Source organism: Aquila chrysaetos, chromosome 5 (assembly GCF_900496995.4).
Source record: "Aquila chrysaetos chrysaetos chromosome 5, bAquChr1.4, whole genome shotgun sequence".
In the NCBI taxonomy this organism is placed as follows: domain Eukaryota; kingdom Metazoa; phylum Chordata; class Aves; order Accipitriformes; family Accipitridae; genus Aquila; species Aquila chrysaetos.
The window spans coordinates 70,286,866-70,300,324 of NC_044008.1; positions in this window are offsets into that span (position 1 = coordinate 70,286,866).

Below are 13,459 nucleotides of genomic sequence, written 5' to 3' on the forward strand. Positions count from 1 at the left end.
GTAGAAAGTCTGCCAAGGTCTTTCAGGGGCTTTTGGGATATGTTTGATGACTAACAGTGGAGAAGTAGCTGGAATGTTGTAAGGAGAAGCTGCCTGGTCTTCAGATTTCATTACTTTCCTGCATTACGTGGACTGTCCCATTAAAGGACAAATGAGCAGCATTAAAAAACCCCAAAACCCACCATGCAATTCCCATTAGTAAATCACAAGTTATGAAAGTAATTTAATAATGCACATGTGGTATCTGAAGTATGAATTAGTAAAATCTTTTTCACTTCAAGCAGCATTGTCTGACAGCTGTAGTTGTTTGGCTTTTTTAATACTCTGCCCAAACTCCTTAAAACTAGAGTAGCAAGAAAATCCCCAACAATATCTGAACATAGGATCTTGCTACTGAACACCTACTTATATGCCTCTTCCTTAGCTGTCTTTTAAAAACACAGGGATGGCATGGAGCACTGGTTGATCATCTTATTGCTGTGTGCGTTTCTAAAACAGCTACTACAGCTCTTAATGACAGACTGTTGAATTTTGCTTAGGCTTGTTAATCCTCTTATGGGTGCTATGATTCCACTTCTAGCAGGGCTACTTCTGTGCTATTGCTAAGGACTGGACTTGAAAGCCTGCGTCCCATCCTGCAACAAATGCACATCAAATATATTTTCAGTAAGCAGGATTTTATCTCTTTGGTCTCCTGCCAATTCTAACACCACCCCATTTTCTGCTTTGCTCTCTGGTGAGTGTTAGAGTAGCCCCAGAGCTATGCTGATTTAGTCTGAGTGCTCAAGGCCCCAGGACTCTTCTGTGAGCAAGGGTTGAGCAAGTCACTGGAGATTCCTCCTATCATACTCACTTTTCCTTGGTTGTTCCCTTCATACAGACTGGCACCATATCGATTCTTTGCTGCTGGAATGGTCCCTGGAGAATGGACTAGTGCTGTTAGCATACTGATGTATTGGTGTCCTTTGCCGTTCTTCCTACTCCAAGTCAAATATAGGTAGTAATGGAAAAGATGCAAGAAAGTTTGAATGCTCCTATGGATTTTTTTTTTTTTTTTTTTTTGCTGTCTTAATGTTGTTATCATTGGCTGGCTAATACATATGGTTTTCTTCAGATATACTGTGGCTACAGATGGCCTTGATTTAGCATCCAAGCTTAAATCTCTTCTAGTTATGTCAAAGTCCAGTTCTAAGGCTGGATCTTAGTTTTCTGGTTCAGCCCCATTTCTACCATTTACAGTAGTAATTACAGTAATTCATAGCAAAAAGACCATCTGTTGTGCTGCAGTTGAAATTGATTTCCTGCAAACAGTCCTGTGAATATATTGATTAGTATATTTTTATGTGAATTGTTTTATAAATTGATTTTTTTTATTTTCAAAGAAATTTTTAGGTATGTGTGACAGTTCTAAGCAGCAAATAGCGTTTTTTTATTACAGTTTCATTTTAGGCTTAGCAGTAGGGCAGTTTGAAGACGAGATAATTCCTTTGAAGTCAGTGGTTTTTTCACTACTGCATTGCTAAATAAGCTTGCTGGGGGAGAACAGGGAAAATAGGTGCCTATTGATCTTCTATATTTTGTGTAGTTAATGCTATATTTTCTTTCCCTTCTCTACTCCATAGACCCATAAGGCACTCTGTGGTTTTGAATTAACTGTTGTGAAGCAGTCCTGTTTGTACAACTGAAAGAGGGATGTTTGATGATGGCCCTGTCCTATTGGCTTTGACAGAATCTGGATGAAGTCCTTAGTGCTGTAGTGAGTAACCTGCATTAGAGAGGTGGCAGTGGTAACAGGATGCTCTTGTTGAAACAGCACATAAAATATGTGGTGACAAACAGTAGCAAGAATGCAGTATGTCTAGGAGAAGGCAGCTGCTGTGAAGGTGCAGCCTTCACCATATAGAAGATTTGGGTACAATTTTATAGGAAGATGCCTTACAAACAAATCTCCTTGAAAACACTGGTCATATACAGAGATATATTTCTTGCACGTTTTCTAGTGCATCTCAACTGTTCTGTGTTGCTCCTTGTTAACTCTTCTATGTCAGTGCTGTGATTCTTCAAAGGCAAAAAAGAGTACCAGTCAATAAATACTTAATAATAGTATGAATTATGTAAGACAGAATATGCAGTTGTTATAGGAGGAAGCATAGAGATTAATGGGTCTGGGTACGGAATGCCATAAAAACCAAAATACCCTGAATCTTTTTACAAGCAAAAGAGCATTAGCTGTGATAAAATGAATGTTTGCAATTGTTTCTACAATTTCTGAATGTTTATTGTAATGTTAAATGGGCTTATGTGTGAGAAGCCATTGGCAACTGGAATTAAATTTTCCCTAAACATATATGATTTATGGCACGCTTATTCTCTGTAATAAGTAAGAATTTAAAGGCTTAAGGAGCTTCAGATGAACTGCAGCAGTGTCTCAATAAGCTTCTACATTTTCCTGAGTACTTCAGTTTTATCTTTAATGTCTTTACTGTTGAAGTGTTCTAAAAGTTTATTTACCAGTCTCTGTTTACATTAATTAGTATAGTTATTTCAAAATCAAAACATTTACAAGCACTTTAGCTCAAGATGGCTTACTCTTGTCTCATTTTATGAAGTTCCTAATTGTATTGTTTCACACCAATATTGACTGCTGCAAGTAAAAATAAAAATGTGTATCATTTCTGTCCCTGAGCCAAATAAAAGCAGCTGTATGTAATGCTGTGGAGAAAAAATCACCAAAATGAAAACATTGCAGGGAACTCTCCATCATCTTTTTCAGACTTCTATTCAGCTAGTGATTGCGGATTAATAAAGTTTGTGGTATACCAGTGAAAAGGCTGGTGCTGGACACACTTGAAAATTAGACCATACAGCAAAGCTGTGCTTTTCATGCTGACTCAGGTAACAGCAGTTTTCTGCTGAGACCAATGCTCTATCAGCACAGGCTTTGTCTCATCTGCACCAAGGTAATACCAGTTTCCACTATAATTTTACAGGGGAATGGCTGATGTGAATTATGTCCCTCCTCTTTCAGTGAATACAAAGATAAAGTAGGGAGTGGTCTGCTGTCTTGCACCTGGAATATTTATTTACATATGCAGAAAATCTTCCAAGAAGATGTTACCAGAGTGCTGGGAGCTTTGTGTAACTGAAATTCTTTATTTCACTATGTCACTTAATCCATATTACATAGCTGGTTTTTTTCCTTCAACACTTTCATTGACAGAACATTGTTATTCTCAGAACCTTTGACTGCCTGTGATAATTCCACCGAAGGTTAATCAGTCTGGATTTTTTGTAACTAGGCATAATTTGCAACACTTTTTTCAGCTCTGTGCATTGATTATTGCTACTGAACATTTAAAGATAAATTAATGCTGTGACATACCAGAATTGCCATAATAAATAGGAAAATTGCCAAGCCTTTCTTCAGGTTCAGAAAGAACTAGCCTGTGTGCGCGTGTGCAAGTCCTGCAGTTTGTGCAACACTGTGAAATACGGATAATAGTCTGCAAATACAGAATAGGCATCTTTATTACTCTTCTGGCAACGTCAGTATTTTAAAATTTATATTCACCAGAGACAGGATGCCTTGGATCAGGTAATACTACATTTGAACCTGACAGTCCTTTACAAGCAAGGACAGCTCAGCAGTGAATATTAAATTGTAAAAATAAGGAAGAGTTCTTTCAAAGGGCAGAATACATTGGTAATGTCATGTGTTATAACCTATAAACTGTACCTGTATAAATACTTGAAAGGCTGTCAGGCTTTTTAGAGAAAACCTTGATGTCTCCACCAAATAAATCTTTCTAAAATGTTGACCCTCTAATTTTACTGAGCCAGCTCAGCTATGGAGAAACCATCATGATCAGGAATGCTCCATCAACTGTTATTTTCTGTGATAACAGGTGTTTGTCAAACTTGTCTTATAGCTGTACCCTGGACATGGAATTATGTAGTGATGCATAGGAAGGGAGAGTGAAAGCACTGGAATGCTGCTAGTCATCTTTGCAATTGTCTGAACAAGTATCTGCCTTTTTAGTGCTTTCAGTTATCACTATTTCTGAGGAGAACTTACGGTTCTGCATAGAAAGTGATGTTTGGGGTATTTTTAGTAAAAGATAAATCGCCTTTGTTCCACTTTAAAACACATCATACGCGTTTCAGGACTTACTCATTTCAAGCTATCCCGGAAGATTAGTGCTGCAATTACCAGTCATGGCAACTAGACGATATTGGTGATATGATGAATCACAGTATCAATAACAAACGAACTCTAGCTAATTGCTAACTTTAATTGATGTTAAACCAAGACCAAACCTCATAGTTGGTAAATGGTTTCTGGACACTGTAGCTGGACTTAAGTTTGGGTCTTTACTCTTTGTCCAGGAATTTGTCTAATGAATACTGTGTATGTACAGTGTTCTGTGGTGAAGAGTTCCAGAGTTTACCTGCATCTTTTGTGGAGGAAAAAAAAAAAAAAAATCTCCTTTGCTTTCAGTCTGCATCCCACTAGTATATTTGATGCCTCACCTTTACCCATGTAGCAGGTACTTCTCCTTTTGTGATCCTTCCAAAGGTTTTTTTGCCTTTTTGGGCAGGTCTGATGTTAAGTAGTATCAAGAACTTTTGTCCATTGCGTGTCTTAGGACTCCTTAAATAGAGGAAAGAAAGAATGGGCATTTCCTTCTTTCAGGCAAAACACTATCAAGTAGGCCCTTGTACTTGGCTTTTGCGAGGAGTGTAGAGGAAGGGTGCTTATCCAAAGACGACTTATGCAGACAAGAAAAAGCCTTTGTTGCCAGCACTTCGAGTTGTATTAACTGATGAAAGAGCTGTCAGCTCCGAATGACTAAGGTGCATCACATCTCATATCCTCAGTGCAGGTCCTGTGTGAGAAGTCAAAGTACCCCAAGGGATTCTCTAACTGGGTTCTGCTCTTTGGGAAGGCAAATACTGAGCAACAAACAGCATATATATATAGTTTTCCATGTGTCAGTTAGCTGAGGTACTGTGGGGACCTCTTGCCATTCTGACCAATGTTTTATTGTTTCTCTTTGCTCCCTTTTCAGCTTTCTTGTATCTACCTCATGGCTACCTTATGTTGCACAGAAGGGTCTAAGCTCTCTGGGTCAAAGATCTTTTTAGTTCAGTGCTTGAACAGCACCTGAAATAACCAGTGCAGAGTTCTGGTCTTGCTATCTGTAATGTACTACAAAGAGCCTGCAAGCAAAATTGGCTCATGAAACCACATTTCACATATGGAATTTATAGGGTTTGGCTGGGACTTTTAAATTATCTAACCTTATTTTTATTTTTTCCTGGTTTGCATAGTAAATTAGTCAAATCTTGGCATACAAAACCAATGCCAGTCCAGGGAAAGCAGTAAGAAGATATTCCAGAATTTTTCACTGTATGTGCCTCGTGCTTACTTGGGTGTAGTGGAGGGTTTTACAAAAAGATTCTTCAATAAATTCCCACTCTGAAAGTGGCTTGTGTAGGCCACGCTACCTGGCCACTGTGGCTTCTTTTGACTTGTTTAGTTTTTGCCTGGTAGGACATGCTTAGTGACCTACATAAGAAAAGGGTTGAGAAATTCATTCTTTTGAAGAATGAGATAACTAGTGCCCTTCAGGCACGTACTGTTAAAGGACACGACTAATGCTGCCAATATTATCCTTGTTTTTCTCTTACAGCGAAATTTAACTTTGAGCGTGGTGTTATTTTTAGCTGCCTTTTTAGGCAGCTCTGGGTATGTTGCTGGAGTCTTCAGGGCAAATTTTCAGTAGTGGCTGGAGGACTGTACTGTGCAGCTCAGAAAAGCGGCTTTGACTCATCTTTATACTTTACTTAGACACAGCTGGAGGTGCTGAATTTACTCTCCTTAAAGCTGTTTTAATGAGCTCTAGTGGTAGCCAAAATGGCCAGCAATTGGCTCTTGCAGAGTCTTGGCCATGTCCCTTTCTCTGATCACAGGCACCCGTGACCAGAGCAGTGCCTGCGGAGCCAGTCGTTGCCTTGGTATGGCAGGATGACACTCCTTAACTGCTAGTCTGGATAGCGTTGGCTGAAAAGATTCATTTCTGCATGGAAATTGAGTTTTAAATGAATGATTTTCAGATAACAGTTTTTGTGCATACAAGGTATTGAGAACGAAGAAATGAATAAACTAAAGCCTTTCTGACAAACACCAATTGGGAAAACTTCAGCAAAATTGAAGTGTGATAGCTGTGGTTCCCATGTTGTTATGTTCTTCTCTAGGCCATCTGCTGTGCAGATTTAGCAGCTGAATAGGAAACGTGGAAATCTCTGGGCAAACAGATTGAGACAGAGTGCCCACCTGAGAAGAACAGGTTGGGACAGCTTTGGCTGGCTAGTGAAGGAGGCTGGTTTATGTAGATACTGCAGGAGGAGAAAGTAGTGAACATACTTTAAAATTGTGAAATGTGGAAAAAGACGCCCACGTTTTTGGTAGGATGCTGGACAAGGTGCTTCAGTTTCCTTCATTTTCCACATAGGTGACTCTGTGAAGCCTGGTTTACCAAAACATTTAAGACCCCATTGCAAGCAAAATCTATGTGCTTGAATGCAGGGTATGCTCTATAACATGAAATACAAAGGCAGACTACCTCTAAGGGATTTCAAATGGTGCTCAGCACTAGTTAACAGAGTAGAACGGTGGCTCAGAAATGGAGCACCAGGCAATATGTGTGCCAAGCTAGTTTGTTAAAATAACATGTGTTTCTCTGTCTCTTCAAAAGGCTGTAGAGTAGTGCAGCCACACAATGGGGCTGAATTATGGTTGCTTAGGTCAGTTTACTTCTGGCTTTTTTTCTGACCTTAGAGTGTTTGGCTTTGCAGCCTTGATTATGCTATTTAAACAGGGGGTATTTGTGTATTGTTTTTACAGGAGGTTCAATGGATAATGATGACTAGGTTGGTTTTTTTCCCCTTGATTTCACACACAGTTAAAGGAATAGATTCCAAGAAAGCTTCCCTAAATTATTTTTGTGATTCTTTCTTTGGCTTTAATTGGTAAATTACTTCTTCCAAGTCTGTGAGATGGAGAGTCTCGTTTCCTGGAGTGATTTGATTGGCAATTTAGAGATGATTTGTTAAACTGAAAGAGCGTATTTCATAAGATTAAATATGAAATTGCAGAACTGCTCAAGGGCATAATTGCCCTGCTTTCTCCTAGAAACATTATTGTGCTGGAAATGTATACAGCAAACATGTTTTTGTAACACTGGTATTGAAAAAGAAACATACTGGTAAATTCCTTGGAGCTGAGAGTCAAGTATTCACTTGATTCTTAAACCTGTTCTCTGCTGCAACCCCCCCAAATTTTATTGTAAATAAACGAACCTTGAACCATAATCTCAGCAGATTAAGTGATCGGTCTCTGTTGCACCCTTTAAGGTTTTTATCTGGTTAATGCTTTTTGGTTTCTCAGCTTGTAAGCTCATCTTTTTTTATGTGTACAAGAATTTATTTTGTAACTTTTTTTTTTTTAGTAAATGGTAGACATTCAGGTCTAGTTGAGGGATTCTAAGACATCTTTAGCTTTAGAGATACCTGTGGCAATGAGTTCCTCTCTCTAGTTATATTGTTTAATTCCTTTTGCTTTAATATAATTTGAAATCCTCTTACATTCAGAATATTTAGAATACATTTCTTCAATTGAATGGTGAAAGACGATGACTTGGGGTTTTTTTGCCCTTGAATGGAATTTTTTTCCTTTCCACTAGACAATGCAACATGCTGCTACAGCCCAATTATATCATTATGAGATATTTGAATTTTTTTTCTTTCTATTTGTGTCTGTTTTGCTGTCATATTTTGATTTAGACACTCAAGTCTGAAAAAAGTGACCTATAATTATGAAGGGACATATTCAAAGCTAAACTAAGTCTAAATCAAACTCCACGATGAAGTAAGCAGGTTAAGTTAAAAAAGAACTACTAACTCTGGTGATTTTTAGATTAGCTTACATAGCAGAAGGAGCTGACTACCATTCCTGCTGCTGAAAGCTTATAAGGAGCAGCTTTTACAGCAAAAGACAATGTAGAACACCCGATTACATCACTACACCAGTCTGGCTTTAATAAATAAATCTCATAGACTTCATTATCTTTCCACATATGCTCTAGCAGAAAGGCTCTTTTGGGTTTTTTGGTTTTTCTCATTTGAACTTCCACCAGTGATTTTCTGTATCTAAAATAAATTTTGACCTGCGAAAGAAAAGAAAATTGCAGGCTGTATAATGTTAATCCTCAAAGATTGGGCAGAACAATTGGGTTCTCCTATTGCTGGGAGCACAATTGGGGCAGGGACAAGTTGATGGACCAAAAATGCTTGAACAAAAAGTGTAACTTTTAATAACTAGCCTATGAAGAGACTGGCCAGAGGGATTCTCTAAGATCTCGTCCATATACAGAGTAAATTCTGAAGTGAGCTGGCAGGGGGCAGGGCACGGCACAAAATTGATTGGAGATGTTTTGTCAGCTAGGACAGAAGACAAGACCTCGTATCTTTTAAATTAACAGGACTGATATAGAATGGCTGCAAATCACTTAAGGCAAAAGATTAATAAAGGCCAGGGTGTCTCTAATGCTTTATGCTATAACTAATTTATTAACAAACTATGCTTAATCTCTCTTATTTGACCTGATGGAGTAATTCGCAAATTAAGAGTTTGTTAAATAGATTACCCATTCAGTCTCTGGGATGTCTGAGTGCAGCATCTCTACTATCTGTTATCACGTATTGCTCGGGACCTTAGCAGGCTTTATCTTGTGTTTCAGTAATAGCTTAAATACTGGTGTGGTGGAGCACTGTAGCTGTCACTAACCAGGCAGTTAGATAAACCACTGATTTTCTTTTTCTTAAAAAATTTTGGCATGCCTTATGTACCCAACTTGGGAGCTTGTTGTTACTTAACCCTTGCTTGTTATATTGAGACCCTCATCAAAGCTGTCTGTGTTTTTATTGACAGTAATGAAAGCGATGTATCACTGTTCATTGCTCTCACAAAAGCCTCAAATATTTGATAGGCTGTCATCCCCTGTTGGACTCTAGTCCTAAAATCCACTACAGTTTCAAAGTCTATCAGGAGCAGCACACATTCTCTCTGGCATAGATAAATATGGAGTATTTAATTCTATAATGAATGTGTCTTTTATTCTGTATTCTAGACTGTTATAATAGTAAACAAGTTTGTATTTTAACTGAAAGAAAAGAGTGCTGATGGAAAAATTCACTTATTTCTAGCAGGGCTAGTGTAGCAAGGGTGGTGGAGGTGAATCAGTGTCAGGACAAAATGCTGTTTCTGTTAAGCCCTCCACTGCTTCAGTGTCTTTTGATAAATTCCACATTTTGCTGTGAATTAAACCAATGGGTTCTCCTTGTATAGTGTGTCAGAGATCTATGGAATGTGATGAGAGAGCTCCCTTCCAGGTTTTTACACTGCCCTACAGGGTGCTCTGTACAGCACTGCCAGAATCTCTGTGGAACTCTACAGCCCGCACTTAAATGTGCACAATAAATGCAGCGCTTTCTATTGCACGCCACAGACCTTTTCTGCAAGGGACCTGGTCTAGAAACATGTTGCATTCAGGCCTGTGATGAATCAGCAAAACAGCTGTGATAATTGGGGGGGGGGGGGGGAAGCCTGTTTGTTGCAGTTACATTCAGCAGCAGCAGCAGCTGTAATACTGGAATACTTATTCTAAAATAATCGGGTTTATTTCATGTGGCTTTGGAAGACGGTAAGGTAAGTGTATGTTCTTGCAGAGGCAGGAAAAAGTTTGCTGAGAGTGCTTTAAATAGCTGCTTCGCTATGATATTAGCAACCACTCTGTAAACCCAGACATAAGCTATGGCAACGTGCGCTGGAAGCAGTTTTCCTGGGTTTCTACAGCTCCAGTTCTTAAGTGTATCTAGTTTTTCTTAAACCAGTGGGAGTTAGGTACCCAGACACTTCTGGGAATTTCCCAATAATTTAGAATTTTCTTGAAAATTTGACCCTGAGGTCAAAATGATATTTGTATGTCACTGAGTGGTATTTTTTTCCCTAGCAACGTATATACCATTCCCTTTACAAAATTACCCAGTGCTAATATATGCTGTTTATGGCTTTGGGGTTTTTAAATTAGATTGTGCTGAATCTCTGAATTTGTCAGATTACCAAGCAAGGAGAGCTAAAGATTTGCCAGATGATGATGCCTTTCAATTCCCAAGGGAAGAAATTTCACGTTTTTTATGTGAAATGTAACTTTTTTCTGACTATTTTCATCCTAACCAGTGGGAAAGGCAGAAAGCTTGTTAAAGAAATGGGCAAAGAAATGAAGAAGAAATAAAACTGGATTAAGATAAGGGGCTGAAATGAGGCTGTGCTGGTTTTGGTGATGGGATGGGAGTTGCAGGAGTTTCTTTTCAATGTTAGGATTCCATGCTGTCAGCCGTGGCATTTGATCCACTGAACCCCTAGTCTCCAAAGCCACGGTCATTGTCTCCATCAAAGAAATTCTTCCATCTTAACATAATACTAGTCTGTCTGCCAAGTACGTTAATATATATTCTTCACATAGTTTTATGTCAGACTTCTTTCCCCTGCAAGCTCTACCTGTGGTGAGCACTGTGGAAAGCACAGTGAGCCATGCAGTGTGTGTCCCTAATCCTTTCAGCCCCTGTTCTCCCTTTTGCTGTGAGGCCTAAAGTTAATTTTTAACCAAGGAGTTTTAGCGGCAAAATATTATTTAATTGTGGCAAAAAAAAAAGCCACTTAAAACATCTGTGAAGGAGTAGGAAAATAATCCTGTTTTCTTTCTGTCTTTGCAAGCATTACCAAAATCTGCTTCCCTACCCTGTCCATATAGTATCTCAGCTTAATGTCTTTATGTAACCTGGGCTCTCTTGCCCCCAGGCTGGGGTGGGACTCTCCGTTTGAAGGGGCCATTCAGGCACTGCCAGAAGGTTTCTTGTGGATGTTTTGCTATGTGGATGTTCATGTATAGAGTGATTATACCTCGTGTTCACACTGAGAACAAGAGATCAGGCGGATGTGTTTATTAAAAGTGAATCTCATGGCAGAAGAGAAATCCATGTATTTAAAAATGGCTGATTATATTTCTTAAGAGTGAGGAAGGCCAGTAAGATGAAGTTGGAAATGGAGCAGATGGCCAAGTCTAAGGCGCACTTGAAGTATAGATTAAAATTGAGTATTTGTATGGTTTAGTAGTCTTTGTTTATATGCTGCCATTATAAAAATAAAACAAAACAAAACATCAGACCGCCCTAGTCAATTGTATTTATCAGGTAAAGCAAATAAAATAGGGCTCATCCTAGTCTTTTTTTAATGTCTTGGTAGGGTGAATGTACCACCTGAACGCTGTAGCTGGGAAGGAAAAAAAAAAAGTGTGTTCTGATTTCCAAATTCCTGCTTTGAACAACTGGGGAATGCTGGAGGACACCCTGTGAAGGATGGATTTTTATTGTATGGGTCCAATGTACTGCTGGAATTTAAAGCTGATGTGACCTTAATTCTCTTTGGGTTACTGCAACTCAGTGTTTCCAAAAAAAAAAAAAAAAAAAAAAAAAAAATTCAGGATGGGATTCACATGGGAGTTGGTTTGGTTTTTTTTTTTTCCAGGTTTTTTTGGTGGGTTCCCCTCTACCCCAACCAGGGTCCCTGTTATAATTCTTGATGTATAAAACCTCTCGATCTAGCCGAGAGAAGTTTGTTCCTTCTGTGCACAGTACAGGAATTGTAGTTTTCTGTGCTGCTGAACTGTTTATGGATATTTGCTGTAGACAACCTGTTGACTAATGGTATTGTTTATACCTGAAGGTTGCTCAAAGCTAGTGCAGCCTAGTGCCTAAGAGACTTTGATAAGAATACGTTTCTCACATAGGGGTTGTATAGATAAGAGTCCTAATTGACCACTGAGACCCTTTTTCTATGCTACTGCAACCAGACTGAAATGGGGAATCTGGCATGCTATCTTGAATCTTTCAAAAGCCTCCTCGTTCCCAGTACTAACGTTTCTCTCTATTGAATTGTTTTTCCTTGCAAAAATCTTGAGCTCTGCTAACATTTCTGAAGAACAAAATATAAAGTATTTTGTCCAGCATGGATAACTTGGATCGTTTCTGGAGATGAACTCACAGCATCTGAGACAACACATCAGAAATAAAGTACATGTGAGAATTCTTGTGGAGCTGAATATAACAAGATAGTAGAGAGGTGTTGCAGATAGTTGGAAGTAAAGCTCTGAGGGCTTAGCTGGCTTGGCGCTTAGGGAGAAGGCAATGTCATCTTTTTGCCTTTAGCACTGGATTTCTCATTGTGTATGGGATGATTTCAGTAAGTGCTGACAAAGTGCTATTAAATCTTAGTTCACTCAAGGGTTTGGCTGTTTTGTAGGGACTTCAAAAGAAATTGGAAAATGAGGTATGAACAGAAAACTTTTTATGTGTTATGGGATTTCATTTTGGCCCAGAAGCCACAAATCTCATTGCACTTATTACTGAAGTCCCTGTGGAGCTGATAAATAATTGATTTAAGGGGACTGTTCTTAGAGCAAAGGGGAATGGAACAGCAAGGAGGTCAGCCGCAGGTTTGCACAAATACATGAGCAGTGACACCTTTAGTGTTGTATTGATCAGTAGTGGTGAAAGGGAGAGATTTGTATGGGGTCAGGAACTACATTATGAAGGGCATAAAAGCCTCCTTGGCTTTAGCCCTGTGAGATATGGAAGGAAAACAAGCGGTTAGGTTTGAGGAATGACCAATACTTGGGGAAATGTGGACCTTGGCATTGTACCCTGAAGAGAGTGCGTTTTGTTATGATATATGGTAAAGGGGAGGAAGGAGGATTAAGGGGCTTGAAAGAGTGGCTATGAAGCTACTTAAATGAGTGGAAAAGAAGCTGTAGAAGCCTAAGCCTTGAATTCTAGGAATATGTCTCCTGGTGACCCATGTACAATGTTAAAAGGAGCCTACAAGGCAGTGGTTAGCTGTTCAACTTTCAGTGTAGTGAGTGCCAAAATTAAATCTCATTGAAAACCTGGCTTTAAATGATGATGATATCTTAGATATCAGTGTTATCCATAGCATGATTTTCTTCTCGCTGTGGGTGAATAACTTACAAGCTAAGACGAGCAAGTGGTCTTAGTATCTGTAAACTAAAAGCTTCACAGGTTATTCCATTGGTAGCCCAAGTATTAACATTAAACACTTTGTAGTGTTGCCCAGCCTCTCTGTTTTGCTAGTGGAGATGCATGCTGTCTGGTCGCACTGTGTTTTGATAGTATGAGAAGGGAAGAATAAGCTCTAATGTGCAACATTTGTTTGATTTAGGTTTATTTTAGGTAATCATAGCTATTTGTTCTGTAAGGGAATCTGAAAGTTCATGCATCAAGTAATCTTAGGTGGTCAGAAGTCTTGTTTAGATGATCACCC